Raw genomic sequence first — 15,896 nt, forward strand, 5'->3', positions numbered from 1 at the left:
GATTCTTTGGCGGTTGAACAGACAGGCGCTAGATCCCACCCAAGTGACATAGATTTAGCTATTTTAGTGGGGTTCATCCTTCTGTTTCCTCAAATCAAGTTTACTCCGTCAAATGGTTTGATGCCCAATTCTACTTTTTTTCTTGAATTTGAATCACTTCCTCTTTATCGTCATTCTTCTGTTTAACTGCGTTCTGGGCTTTGATGTCATTCCGGCTTCATCCCACATACCATCTTCGAGCTTCCTAGCTTCGGAGCTAAGACGGAGCCAGGGAACTCAACCCGTCCATTGCCTTATTTGAAGTGGAATCAGTAGCATATTGGCATCAAAGGCCTTCATACCATTCTCTTTGGATGCTCTAGGCACTCAGCCTTTTATACGGTGGATCGGCTGAGGTCTATCGGCCTCGCCTTGTTCACCATCTTTAGATTCCGGCACAGCAGCATTCTCGCTACTATCTCTGCCGCCAAATCAGAATCGATCTCTGAAGGAATCTTTGTTGTTGTTGGCATTGTTTTTCCCAATCCCCTCTCCCTGGAGGGCCGCTATTCTGCTTCTTTGCATTCACGATCAATTGGTGTTATGTTGGGATCAATTGATCGAGAACTTTTTGTTAATTTTTGAGACTATTAGATTGAGAATTTTTATTGTTATTTTGTGCTCTATCTAATTGGAAAATTTTTGGTGTTATTTTGGAATCATTGAGCGTTGAAATCAGTGATGATTGGTGATAGAGTTACTAGTGATTGGTGGTGATAGTGGAGCTACTGGTGATCAGTGGCGGTACTGATGATGATTGGTGTTCACTGGAGTCGTTGACCATTTTGGTGTTATTGACCAGTTTGGTTGCGAGCAAGAAAGAAATGGAGAATGAAAATAAACAAAAAAAAAAAAGAAAATGACAAAACACTGCAAAATACTAAATTGTCCTTGACAATATCACTTGAAACTCCCTTAATAGACGAGCGCATCTCAAACGCCGTTAATTTGGATGATTTCCGTCCATTTTCCAAATTAGTCCAAACCACAAGGAGATTATGTGGGAGTTTTTGAATAATGAGGAAGTTTCGTGTCAATTTCCTTAACCACAGGGGGGTTTTATGTATTTTACCCTAATATTGACTAAGTAGTTCCAGACACTAGTATATAAGAGGAATAGTTGATAGTGATTGCTCAAAACCACATGCTAAAGTTGCTACCAATGTTGTCTGATTTAAGAGTGGCAGCAGTATAGATGCTCACAAAGGTTGCAGCTTGGGAAGTAGTAGTAGGATTAGAAGTAGGAGTTGGCACCATGGGATTATTTTGGGCAACTTAAGTTGAAGTTGTTCTAGTTGAATTATCAACAATAGATGTATCATCTTTTTTGGAAGATCTTCCTCTCTAAAACATAGTCATGAACACAAATCAGAGTTAAGTAAAATGAATAACATGAGATAACTTCAATGGATAACTAAGTGATTGAAACAAGTAAAAACTAAGCTATAACAAAAATCAAAATTGGCTGCCAAATTAGTAACACTTACTTGTTTTCTAGTAGCAATAGTCGTTATAGCGGCATTAACTTGAACATTAACAGAAGTTGATTGAGTTGGAGGACTTGGACTGCTCCCTTGACTGGAGACAACAACTAGCACATTACCTTGTGCATGGTCCTACAACAGTAACAAGAAATGTATTATAGGGAACATCATTGACAATATAAGCTAAGTAACCAAATGCAACAAAAGTGATACCCATAGAACAGCTCCTGCTAGGCCTATGCTTGCAATTCCTCGGCCTAGCTTTCCCCTCCTTTGATTTCAGTATTCAAATGAAACAACATCTGTATATTGATGGTACTAATAGTACATGAGTAATGAGAAAATGATCTTGACCTGCTGAGTTGGACCATTGTTCCCTTTTCTTACTCTCACAAGTACCAGTTGACATGTTCTCTTATTATGTCTAAAACCTTGATAATTACCACGTTTTAGAGTCCTTGACCTTTTACTATGAGATGGACCAACTTCATCAAGTGCTTTTCTCCTATTAACTCTAGGTCTACCAGGAGCTTTTCTCAATGGAGAAGATAAGCTATTTTTTAGGAGTACATCAGGCATCGGTGGCCACCTCTTCTCATGGGGAATTGAGTGGATCATTTCACTGTATGTCTTCAGGTAGAGAAACATGGATTACAGTATTTCTCAAGTGTTTGCCTTTTGTATATTATTCCTAGTGTAGCATGTTTACATGGAAGTCCTGACAATTGGAAGGCGTACATGACTTCTATCCTAGTTGCACTATGTACATCCTATCCACATCAGAAACTTCAAAAGTTTCATCACTAGCCATGTTTAGTGTGCATCTCCTTGAATGTTGAGCTATTTCCTTCAACTGCTTAATAATAGGGCATGCCATTGCTGGAATCTTTTATCCAACTTTTTCATAAATTTACTCCTCAATCCATCTATAAGAGCGAGTATTGGTCTTGCTTTGAGATCTCCAATCCAAGCATTGAATGACTCAGTGAAGTTGTTTGCAACATGGGCCCACTTCATCTCAGTAGAGAAAGCATGTCTACCCCAAGTTAAGGTTGAAATTTTTTGATAAGTACCGCCATGCCTCTATATTGATCTCCTTAATGCATTCCATAGCTTCATTGTTCCTAATTACATCATAACTTTTTGTTGCCTTCCAAAACGAATTGCTGAGTAGTAGTCCAGGAAATTGAGTCTTCAAATTGTTGCATATGTGTTTACAACAATTTCTACCAGTAGCATTTGGAATCAGCTCTTTGTACGCAAGGTTCAGCCCCTGTATTATGTACAAATCAGCCAACAAAGATGAATTGCCGTAGCAAATAATGTATACTTGAAGTGAGAGTCTAGAAGTGATATGGTATTTGCCTATCACTCATGAAAGTTAAGGGAATATGGTTGCCAAATGGTCCAAAGAACTCCTGGAAAAAGTGAAAGAACCAACTCCAAGTTTCCTTATTTTCACATTCAGCAATGGCAACGACAAGAAGAAATATGCTATTTTTTCCATCTAAAGCCACAGCAGTTAATAGCACTCCACCAAAAGGACCCTTCAAATGGCAACTATCAAAGCCAACAAAAGGTTTGTAACTAGTTAAGAAACCCACTTTTTGTGCTTTAAAGCTGATAAAGAGTCTAAGAAATCTGGCATTGTGTACTTTTTGTGTACTTTACATATGCTATTAGCATTGTGTTGCCTTAAAAGCTCTGCATACTTGGGCAGCTTATTGTAACTTGCTATGTGGGTGCCTTCAATATCTTCCAATTCCTTTGCTTTTGCCCTGTATATTTGCATTCTACTTGGCTCATCTCAGCTTTAATGCCTTTGGTTGACATGCGAGGATGATTTCTCAACACAGGTACCAATTTCTTTGAAATCCAATTAGAGGTGGTCTCACCAGTTTTTCTGTCCATCAGACACATGTGTTCAGCTATATATGATTTAATCATGAATGTCATGAAGTCGGCCATAGGTGAAGCATGAATTCTTCATGGACATCCCTTCACATCACAAGTGGCAATACATCTTGTCTTCTCATTCTTTAGCCTAACTGTGGAAAATCTTTTTTGGATCACATATTCCTTCAATATTGCTCTTAAAGAATCAACATTAGTGAATAATTGCCCCTTCTCAAATTCTATTTCCTCTCTTGGATTACAGATCCACATTTTCTGTTTCAAGACTTCTCTCATTGGATCAGTTTTTTGGTCAGATTCAGAATCATGTACAATCTCACCATATTTATTATTCTCAAAGTCAGAGAAATCATTATCACTACTGTCACTACTAGACATTATCACTTGATCATCACCTAAATCATCTCCATTGTCACTGCTCACTTCATTCTTCCATGAATCACTAGAACTTGAGTCATAACAATCTTCCTTATTCTCAGAGATTTCAAGGACAGCAACTTTGTCTTTGCCAATGTTATCAACCTATAAATTTTCCTTATCATTCACTATGTTCTTATCTACGATAACAGCATCTTGATGAGAAGGGATAATATCTATATCAAATACATGCACATTGATCACCAATTGAGATTGATACACTTTGAAAATTTTCATCACTGACTGGTCATCATTAACATCTATATAGCCATTTGTTGTAGGAATTTCGCATCTCATGTGCAGCAGTATATTCACACTCCCAGGGAATTCATGCATTACTTTCTCGGCAACATCATTCAGTAGGTCAATGTTCGTGTACTGCTTTGGATCAACATTAGGAATTTTGGCTTTTCTTCCCATAAAATGGAGTACAATGTCATGAATGTAGTGTTTACCATCCTAAAGTTACAGTAATTTCAATTAGTCACTAACAAGATTCCTCAACAACTAATAAAACTAATTGCTACACTCTCAAACATCCATTAATCTTTAACAAAATATTAGGTTGAATAACACATAGACCAAATTAACAACACAAAGTTTGCAAAACATCTAATACTACTTATCAGATTATAAGTATCTGCACATCAGTAGCATAATAGATTCTGGTCACATCTATTTTTTGCTCTTTCTCTATATCTACAATTTAGAGAACTTGCCTGAATTTTTATTCTAAAATATTTAATTTTCATAATGATGCAACTAATAACTAACATAATCAATCAAAAAATAGTAGATTATGTGTTTATCAACAACGGTCATATCACATAATATATCACAAAAGGTATATTAACTCATAATTTTCTGATAGAACAGTTATTTGGCACATTTTGCAGTGTTATTTTGTCATAATTTTGGCTATTCATAGTGCTAAGAATTGGAATGTCACTCATATTTGATATTTGCGTGAATTGTAGGTGGTCGGCATTAAAAATGATCTCTTGAGGCAAATTTCCAGAAGACTCGTCATCTCAGAGCGTGGCCACGCCAGAAAAGGTAGACGTTACCGAAAAGCCGGACCCCGGTCCACGTGAACTTGAAGCATGGGATTAGCGCCCCTTAGGCAAAAGCCTCTTCCTGGGAGGAATACTACTGACGGTGGCTATAAAAAGGAGGAAAAAGCAAGATTCGGGGGGATCACTACTTTAAGCTTTAGTTTTACTTTTTGCAATTTTTGGTCAGACGTTTTTCTTTGCTTTTGTTTCTTCTTCGGCTAGCGGTCAGACATTGGAGATTTTTCGTATTGCATCTGGGCTCTGTACAATCGAGACCCTTTTCACTTTTCACTTTTGACTTTTCTAAATTTCGTGAGATTTTTCTTGTGCTGGCGACTCCAGCGCAGACGCAAAATAAGAAAAACTATTCCTTCGTTGTTTCACCTTTCCAATTCTTCGGCAATTAATGGAATGAATTCAATTAAATCACGCGGGATTAACACGATGAGGAGCGGCTAATTTTCTCCTCTACTCAAAGGTCGACGCGAAGGCGAGGTCCATAATATCTGTGAGATCTAATTGAATCTTCATTATTTCTTCCAATTTGTTGCTATTCATGCTTTTTCTGAATTAATTGTTCATGGGTATTTTATTAATTGAATATCAACGGCCGGGTATTTGATTTAATTTAATAGCCTAATGTCACATTAACTAAATTGAATCCGTAATTGTTCGTTTAGTTGATACCTAGTGACAACCACCATAATTGGCATTATGTTGGAGAAACGTAAGATCTAGTTTAAATAAACCCCCTTAGCGTGTTTATTGGTTAGGGTTGGGTTCTTCTAGTTTTAATGCAATTGGGTAATTAAATTCCTACGGTCGTACCTAGGGTTGTTATCTGGTTAGGGAAGCAGTCAATGGTCGTACCTTGACTGTCGAAAAAGTAAGGAAGAATTGACTATCAGAGCTTGTTGACAGCTATAACCAACCTAGTGATAAACGGATGAAATATCTTTGCATCAATGAGCATTTAATTGGACCGTACCTGAGCAGTTGATCCTTTGGGTAGAATTCATTTAATTGCTATTTTTAGTAAATTGATTTTGTTGAATTAGCTTTTTGGATTTTATTTATTTCATTCTTATTTCCATCCCATTAATTATCACCCTATTTTGTTCTATTGATTTGGAAAGAAATAATTTCTTACCTGCTCCTTGTGGAATCGACCCTACTTGCCATTGTACGCAAAATTAATATTTTTATAGACAATTCAGGTATATCAGACTAAGCAAACTCTTCGGGAACAGGGTGAATCAAGTAACCCATTGCACACCTAGGGTCCCTGCTCCAGTACTTGCATTTGTTCTATAATTAATTGTGGTGGTAATTAGGACTTTTTAGTAATTATTATTGCACAGGTTCGGCACCTGTCAATTTTTGGCGCCATTGCCGGGGAGTTGGCATTTGGATTATTTGTTTCTTTTCAAATTCAACTTTTATTTTATTTGATTCTATTCTTCTTGATATTTTTGTTAGTTTATGCCCCGTTCTTTTCGCACAGGTGAATTGGTATACGACTCTGAGGTTGAGAAGACAGCGCGTAGGCGGAGGCAAGAAACCAAGAGACGAAAAGAAGGGCACTTATTTATTGCAAACGAGTCAGTATAAGACGAAATAAGCATGGCCAACACGCAAATATTAGGGGAGTTGGCTGCCTCGGAACTGACTCACCAGCTCTTGTGTATCACATTCCCCATTTTGGCTGAGAATACTGCTTTCGAACTGAAGTTGGAGTTGATTCACCTCTTATCTTCTTTCCATGGTCTCTCTGGCGAAGAACCCCACAAGCACGTTAAGGAGTTCGAGGTGGTTTGCTCTAATATGAAACCTCCTGGGGTCACTAAAGAGCAAATTAGACCGAGAGCTTTTCCGTTCTCTCTCAAGGATGCAGTTAAAGATTGGCTGTACTACCTACCAGCAGGTAGTATTATCACATGGGTACAGTTGAAAAAGAAATTTTTGAAAAAATTCTTCCCTGCATCCCGAGTTACGAGTTTGAGAAAGGAGATCTGCAGCATTAAATAGTATCTCGGGGAGTCATTGTATGAATATTGGGAAAGGTTTAACAAGTTGTGCACTAGATGCCCGCAACATCAAATTAGTGAGCAATTGTTAATCCAATACTTCTATGAAGGACTCCAATCAACTGATAGGAGTATCATTGACGCTACGAGTGGGAGAGCGCTGGCAAACAAGACACCGAAGGAAGCGTGGAAGCTTATTGAAGTTATGGCAGAGAATTCTCAACAGTTTGGCTTCCGTGAGAGTAACCCTACCCGTAGGGTTAATGAGGTGGAGTCGACATCTATTCAGCAACAGTTGTCGGAGCTCACATCCGTTGTTTGACAATTAGCTGTGGAAAATGTGCCCCAAATAAAGGTCTGTGGAATCTGCACAAATATGGGCCACCATACTGACTCATGCCCTATGTTACAAGAGGATGGGGCTGAACAAGTGAACATGACTGGAGACGTGCCTGCGCCTCGTAGACCGTACGACCCATACTCCAACACGTACAATCCGGGTTGGAGAGATAACCCAAATTTCGGCAATGGTAATAGGCCACAAAATGCATTCCCCAATCGTCCACCAGGATTCCAGCAACCTTGGCAACAGAAGTCCCAACCCTCGTCCTCCAACTTAGGAAGTTCTTTGGAGAAAATTGTCAAGAGTTTGGCCACAACTACCACTCAACTCCAGCAGGAGACTAGGACCTTAGTCACGACCACTGCTCAATTCCAGCAAGAAACTAGGTCCTTGGTCGCGAGCACTACTCAATTCCAACAGGACACCAAAGCAGGCATGAAAGACATGGAGACTCGCATAAGTCAAATGGCAACTGCCATAAATCACCTGGAGTCCCACGTTTATGGGAAATTGCCGTCGCAACCTGAAGCAAATCCCAGAAATGTAAGTGTCATGACATTAAGGAATGGTAAGGAAGTGGAGGGGCCAAGGGTCACGAACTTGAAGAGTAAAAGTGAAGACGAGATCGAGAAGGAGATAGAGGAAGAAGGACACATTCGTGGAGGTCCTGAGGTAACTCTTACACCAGCAATACCCGTTAAATCTAATTTACCCCCTTTTCCTTGCAGGTTGGCGAAGACGAAGAAGGCAGAGAAGGAAAAAGAGATCTTGGACGTGTTCAAAAAAGTGGAGATTAACATCCCCTTGTTGGAAGTAATTAAGCAAGTGCTGAAGTACGTGAAATTTCTCAAGAATTTATGCACCCATAAGAGGAAATTGAGAGGGGACGAAAGAGTAGCGGTGGGAGAAAATATGTCAGCTATGCTCTAAAGAAAACTCCCACCCAAGTGCGGAGATTCAGGTATGTTCACGATCCCGTGCAAAATAGGAAATACACCAATTAGAAAAGCAATGTTAGATTTAGGGACGTCAATCAATGTGATACCAAAGACCATTTTTACTTCTCTAAATCTTGGTCCACTTAAAGAAACAGCCATCATAATCAAACTAGCTGATCGCACAAATGCTTATCCAGAGGGACTAGTTGAGGATGTCTTGATCCAGGTAAATGAATTAGTATTTCCTGCAAATTTTTATATCTTAGACATGGGAGATGAGAAATTATTAAATCCGTAACCTATCTTGTTAGGTAAACCGTTTCTTAGCATTGCCAGGACTAAGATAGATGTGAATGAGGGTATTTTATCAATGGAATTTGATGGTGAAACTGTGAATTTTAATATTTTTTAGGCGATGAAGTATCCAGAGGAATCTAACTCAGTCTTTCCTTTGAGCATTACTGAGTCTTTTGTGCAGAAAACTTTCGAATTAGACGGCAAAAACGCATTGAAAGTGGTTCTAATCAAGCATCTGGAGTTGGGTGTAACTCTTGATGTGGACCTAAGGGAAGAGTTGCCCCATGCTGTTCGAGTCTTACACTCACTACCCACCGTATCTCCAAGGTATGAGTTTATTTCTCTTTTTGTGCCAGAGACTCAGACAAAGTTGCTTCCTTCAGTTGTGCAGACACCGAAGTTAGAACTAAAATCTCTCCCGAAACATCTAAAGTACGCATTCCTAGGAGACCGGGAGACACTGCCGGTGATCATCTCTGCACATCTATCTCCAAGTCAAGAGGACAGGCTAGTGCGAATCCTTAGGGAGCATAAGAAGGCAATTGGGTGGAGCATAGCAGATATCAAGGGAATAAGTCTATCCTTATACATGCACCGAATTCGGCTCGAAGAAGATGCGAAACCAGTAAGAAAGGCGCAACGGAGGCTGAACCCCCTGATGATGGAAGTTGTGAAAAAGGAAATATTTAAACTCCTAGAGGTGGGGATCATTTTCGTTATCTCGGATAGTCCGTGGGCGAATCCTGTCCAAGTGGTCCCGAAAAAGGCAGGAGTGACCGTAGAGGAGAACCAGGAGGGTGATATGGTCCCGGTTAGAAAAACTACTGGCTGGCATCAGTGCATCGACTACCGGAGGCTAAATTATGTGACTAAAAAGGACCATTTTTCCCTCCCTTTTATTGATCAGATGGTAGAACGATTAGCGGGTCGTGTTTACTATTGTTTCTTGGATGACTTTTCAGGTTACTTTCAGATCGCGATAGCGCTAGAGGATCAGGAAAAGACCACATTCACATGCCCATTTGGTACATTCGCCTACCATCGGATGCCTTTCGATCTCTGCAATGCCCCTACAACCTTCCAAAGATGTATGGTAAGTATCTTCTCCGAGTATGTGGAAAAGATTATTGAGATGTTCATGGATGATTTCAGCCAATATGGTGATAGCTTTGAGGAATGCCTTGATAATCTAGTTTTAATTCTGAAAAGGTGCATAGAAACGAATTTGGTTCTTAACTGGGAGAAATGTCACTTTATGGTGGAACATGGTATTGTCTTAGGGCACGTTGTGTCGGTTAAGGGAATAGAGGTAGACAAAGCTAAAATAGATCTTATTTCTGCCCTGCCTTACCCCGTATGTGTACAGGAAGTACGCTCTTTTTTAGGCTATGCAGGATTTTACAGGAGCTTCATAAAGGATTTCTCAAAAATTGGAGCACCCCTATTCAAGTTGTTGCAAAAAGATGTGATATTTGAGTTCACTAATGAATGCAAGGTGGTTTTTGATAAACTAAAGGAGTCGTTGACATCGCCGCCTGTCATTCAACCCCCAAATTGGAGCATTCCGTTTGAAATCATATGCGACGCGAGTGATTATACCGTGGGAGCCGTGTTGGGGCAAAGGATAGGAAAGGCGGCACACGCGATCTACTACGCATCGAGAGTATTAAGTGGAGCCCAACTTAATTACTCCACGACGGAGAAAGAATTACTAGCTGTTGTTTTTGCACTAGAAAAATTTAGGCCATATTTATTGGGTGCAAAAGTAATTATTTTCTCTGACCATGTAGCCTTGCGGTACCTGTTGGTGAAAAATGATGCCAAACCGCGGCTCATTAGATGGATCCTGCTCCTGCAGGAGTTCGACTTAGAGATCCGGGATAAGAGTGGAGCCGAGAACTTGGTGGCTGATCATTTGAGCCGGTTGCTCACAAATCAAGAGGATTTACCGTTGAGAGAATCATTCCCTGAGGAGCAACTACTAGCCATTGATTCGTCGGTACCTTGGTATGCTGACATTGTCAATGTTTTCGGTAACGAATCGATTACCTGCAAGTTGGTCCAAAGCTAAAAGAGATAAGCTAAAGAGTGATGTCAAACATTATATTTGGGATGACCCCTTCCTGTGGAGACAATGCTCGGACCAAGTGATAAGAAGGTGTGTAAGTGCAGGTGAGTTCCAATCTATTTTGACTTTTTGTCATTCATTTGCATGCAGAGGGCACTTTGGGCCAAAGCGAACAGCTCGTAAAGTGTTAGAAAATGGTTTTTTCTGGCCTACTCTGTTTAAGGATGCATACTTGTTTTGTAAATCGTGTGACAAGTGTCAAAGGGTGGGGAATATTTCTTGTCGAGACCAAACGAGTCAAACTCCCATGTTATTTGTTGAAATTTTTTATGTATGGGGTATAGATTTCATGGGTCATTTTCCCTCATCTTTTGGTTTCTTGTATATTTTACTTGCTGTTGACTATGTTTTCAAATGGGTGGAGGCAAAAGCCACCCAGACTAACGATTCGAAAGTGGTTGCAGACTTTATCAAGTCTAACATTTTTGTCCGTTTTGGAATGCCAAGAGCCATAGTGAGTGACAGGACCACCCATTTCTGCAATAAGACAATCACTGCATTATTTTGTAAGTATGGAGTGCTCCATAAAGTGTCCACTCCATATCACCCACAGACGAATGGTCAGGCCGAAGTGTCGAATAGGGAAGTTAAGTCCATCTTGGAGAAGATGGTGCGGCCTGATAGGAAAAACTGGAGCTTGAAGTTGGAAGATGCTCTATGGGCCTACCGCACTGCCTATAAAACTCCGATTGGAATATCCCCTTATAGGTTAGTCTTTGGGAACCCTTGCCACCTCCCGGTGGAATTTGAACACCGAGCGTTCTGGGCGCTTAAACAATGTAACATGAATCTTATGGAGGCCGGAGGACATCGAAAGCTCCAACTACAAGAGTTGGAGGAGTTAAGGAATGAACCCTATGAAAACGCCGCAATTTATAAGGAGAAGAGTAAAATTTTTCACGACCAACAAGTCTCAAGAAAGTCGTTTGTAGTTGGGCAGAAAGTTTTACTCTATCACTCGAGACTCAAGCTTTTTCCGGATAAGTTGCGTTCACGCTGGATTGGTCCATTTGTTATTTCTAATATTCTTCATTATGGTGCAGTGGAAATCCAAAGTCTGAAGATAGAGAAGAAGTTCGTAGTCAATGGTCACCGTTTGAAACCCTATTATGAAGGGTTTAATAGTGAGCAAGTGGAGGTTTTATTCCTTGATGATCCAAGTAGTGAGGTCTGAACAATTGAAAGCCATATCTAGCCAAAGACATTAAAGAAAGGCGCTGCTTGGAAGGCAACCCAAGGATTACAGTATTAGTTGCGTTCATTTTTCATTACTCTGCGATTTTTCAGTTTTATTTTAATGTTTTGATTGTTTCTGTGGTAATGGACAGAAGAATAGGGGTTTCAAGGCGTGCCCATGCCTTGGAAGAGGTACGCCAGGTGCCCTGAGCAAATTAGAGACTAGCAGTTTCAAGGCGTGCCCACGCCTTGACGGAAATTCGTATGGTCATCATTTAGATGCCGTGGTCAGAAGCCCAGGTTTTCCAAGGCGTCTCCACGACTTCCAACCCCTCCGATAACGAAAAAAAAAAATCCTTTGACCAAGACCCTACTTCTTCCACTTTTCCTCCTTCTTTGACTAGTCTTGGACAATCTCTTCCCAATTTCTTTTGCCTACGCTTCAAGATTTCTTCTCTTTGTTTTGGTCAAACCGCCGTCACCCATCAGTCACCGCCGCCGCCAGCACAGATCGTTGGCCCACCTGCGCGCCCTGCGGCGCCCACAGTCACTTGCAACAGACCCGTTGCCCGCACATAGCCGCGCGACCTCAGTGCGTGACCAGCACCAGCTGCGCGCACTCGCAGTAACCCAGCAGCCCAGCGCGTCTGCCCTTTCTCCTCTGCTTCTCCCTGCGAGCACCTCGCCAGCCCACCGAGCGCGCCAGTAGCGCGCTTCTACCCACTTCACTAGCTCTACGCCCATCGCTGTCCGCCATCGTAGAGTTTCACCATCTACTGCCAACGACCACACGCGGCAGCCGCTCCCATCGTCGTCCGCCATCAGTCGCCCGACATGAACCAGAGCCGTGCACGCCATAGCGCGCAGATCTACGGCGCGTGCGCCTGCGCAACCCAGTCCTCCCCGCGCGCGACCTACCTGCGTGGTATGCCTGCGGCACCCAGCGCCTGCGCGCGCGCCCAACAGCTGTGCGCCCAGCATCCGTGCGCGAGCCCTGCTCCCCTCGCGCACGACCCCGCCTCAACCAGTCCGCCGCAACCAACTTTCACCGCCCGCACAGCCGTGCGGCACTGCCCATTCCAATTCCAACTTGACGGAGCACTGAGTATAGGAGTGGTACCCCTGTCTCTCTTTTTTGATTTGGTAACTGAGGTCTTGGAGTTTTTATTGCTTAAATTTCGCTTTGTGTTGGGCTATTTGATTGATTATCTGAAGTGAGAAACCTTATATATGCTTTCCATTGACTATCTATCTTGGGGGACATCTGTGGGCTCTGGTGAATCTGTTAGTTGGTACTTGTGGTCCATGTCTCACTGATTGTTGACTATTATCGACTGTCATTGCAATTTGTGCGGTGTTGGACCTGTTTTCTTTATTGTTGTCGGCCACGTGACACCAGTGGGAGACCTTTTTTGTTTGTTGCCTTGTCGTTGTTTGGTGGGGTGTTTGCGTCCCCCTTTGCTGTTGAGCTACTGAATATTAGTAATTTTTGTTGATTGTAGTCCCCTATCTGCTTTTGGTAGTTGGTTGGCTGTCTCTAAGCTGATTTACTCTATATGTGGTCCCCGAATGCCGCCGAAACAGTCAACAACTGCTGGGTCATCTGGGTCCCAACCGCGTAAGAGACGAGCCCCGGTTCAACCCCTCATTCGGTCTCGTTTGAGCCTGAATAAGAGTACCATGTCTCCTGGGGAGTGGGGGGAACCGGTCACTAATCTTACGCGGGCCCAACAGGACCGGTTTAACAGCTTGGTGCACCGTCCTTTTGCTCCTTGTAAGTGCTTTCATGCCCCAACCTTGGACTAGCTGCGAATTGCACGAGAAGTTGAACAATTGTTCTCGACAATAGGTTGGCAAAAGTATCTAATCATTGACTACCCTACGTTTGAGGAGCTATGTTGTGAATTCTATTCCACCTTCGAGTTCACCAGAAATGAATTCATCACTTTGGATGAGCCGGAGATTATTCAATTCAGATTACGAGGCACCCAGTTTAGTATGTCTATTAATGAGTTTAATCTGACTTTGGGGTTTGTCAGTGAGGATACCCTTACAACCGGGGCATATATTAACAGTGCTTGTGACTACACCAGACCGTTCTCTACTGAGTATATTGATATCTGGAGGGAGTGGTCCACGGATCGGCAACTTTACAATCCGAGTTAATCCAATGCCTCTCAACTGAAGGATCCGATCTTGAAGGTCATCCACAGGTTTTTGGCTCACAATTTCTCGAAGCGGAAGGATTCTTCCGACACTCTTACCAAGGCAGAATTTTATTTCCTTTGGTGCATGCGCAACAAAGTTTAGGTTAATTTTGGATATTGGGTAGCCACTCAAATGCAATCAGTCATCCAAAAGAGCAATAAACCGATCATTCTGGACTCACTCATTACCCACTTGGCCATTCGATTGGGTTTGCTAGATCTCGACAAAGAGCACAACTTTGCTCTAGCTCGAGAAATTGAGCCACTGGATTTGCGCAGTTTGGAACGGATGGGGGTTATTTTCAAAGTAGGAGATGTCTATCAGTTTATGCCCCCTGGTGAGGGCGGGCCACTGCCCCGGGTGCCTCCGACTGCACCCTCTTCTGACTCTGCACCCCATCCGGATCAGGCGGGTCCGTCCTCATCTCATACTCCTCCTGCTTGGGACCCTCGTTACTAGAACCTCCAAGATTCTTTTGATAAGCTAAACACCCAAGTGTCGAGATTGGATGGCCGTCTTGAGGCGCTACAGGTTTTCGCCCGTATTCAAGCAGAAAATCAAACAACTTTCTTTGCCCACATTGGATTCCAACCGCCACATCCTCCGCCTCCTTAGGATCTCGGCGCACCTCCTCAGCAGTCAGGGAAGTTTCGCCCCTCTTGTCCTTGCACTTTATTTATTTAGATTACATTGAAAACAATGTAGATTTTAGGTGTGAGGGGGATGGCTTCTATCGCTGGCTTCTATTGCTTCTTTTTGTTTCATGTAGTTTCTTTTATTTCAAAAAAAAAACAAAAAGAAAAAAATTTAATTGGGGTGTAGTTAGTTGACTTTCTCGCTACTGCTTCGTTTCTTAACTGCTGGAGCATGCTGCTATGATGAATTGTATAATTAGGGTGCATGGGTATGTGGTCAAATATACTAGCTATGCCTTTTGTTTTCCCTTGACTGTGTTGCTAGATATTGAATATGCTGGACTCTACCCGTTCCTCAGACTTTTGAGAGCTTTTGAGCCCTATATGAGCATATTATTCTTGTTTGCTCTCTTTTTGTTTGATTGAGTTGGTATCGCACATGGTATTGGCATTCTAGAACTTGCTATTTTATACATGTCAAGACTACATTTTGTTGAACTGGATGCATTTGAAATGATAAGGGCATTTAGGATTTAACCCTCTTTAGCTATCTAAAACCAAGTCCTCATCTTATCTTCCGATAGTGAACCAATTTGAGCTTTTATCCTTCTTTTTGTTTGTTAACCATGTTTGATAATCCATGACCTTTTTAGACTTTCTTGTTCAACCTTGTGTCATTAAGAGATGTCTGAAATTCATTACTTGTGCAAGACAAATAAATCTATGATCACAAGTGTTGGCAGAATAGATGCTATATTGTGCTGTTTCTGTACATCTGAGAATGGAAGAAAAGAAAAGAGAAAAAAAAAGAAAAAAAGAAGAGAGAAATGGTCAATGAGATGGTGAACAGTAGACTCTGGCTTATAAGGCGTGCCCACGCCTTGCAAGATGTCCTTCCTTGAAAAAAAAAAAATTGGCACTTGCACAGTGTGTGCAGCAAATGAAAACTGTCTTGTTTGTGAAACTCTTCCGGTAAAGCACTGTGGTTATATAGTGGGTTTCAGACATTCTCTTGACACATTATCCACTGTCTTCACCTTCTTATCCCGCCTTTCACCTGAACCCCATTACAACCCTATTAAAGTCCCTTTGATTTATGCATTTAGTTCACTTTTAAGTGGTGAAGATGTGATAAATGTGCAAGCCTATGGTAATGGCATTCCATGATGTTGATTTGAGCGTTTCTAGTATTCATATATTTCCTTTGAATTACAACCTGTCCGGTGTATTCTTAT

The 15,896-nt window shown here is 41.6% G+C and overlaps 1 non-coding gene across 1 annotated transcript; it reads right to left on the minus strand.

The window, feature by feature from the left end:
* Positions 1 to 6,904: 6,904 nt before the first annotated feature.
* LOC113710825 (small nucleolar RNA R71) lies at positions 6,905 to 7,011 on the minus strand. The gene has a single exon (XR_003453005.1). It is a non-coding gene; the product is annotated as a small nucleolar RNA R71 (small nucleolar RNA).
* Between the last annotated feature and the right edge of the window lie 8,885 nt (positions 7,012 to 15,896).

The sequence above is a fragment of the Coffea arabica genome, chromosome 5c, assembly GCF_036785885.1.
Source record: "Coffea arabica cultivar ET-39 chromosome 5c, Coffea Arabica ET-39 HiFi, whole genome shotgun sequence".
NCBI lineage: Eukaryota > Viridiplantae > Streptophyta > Magnoliopsida > Gentianales > Rubiaceae > Coffea > Coffea arabica.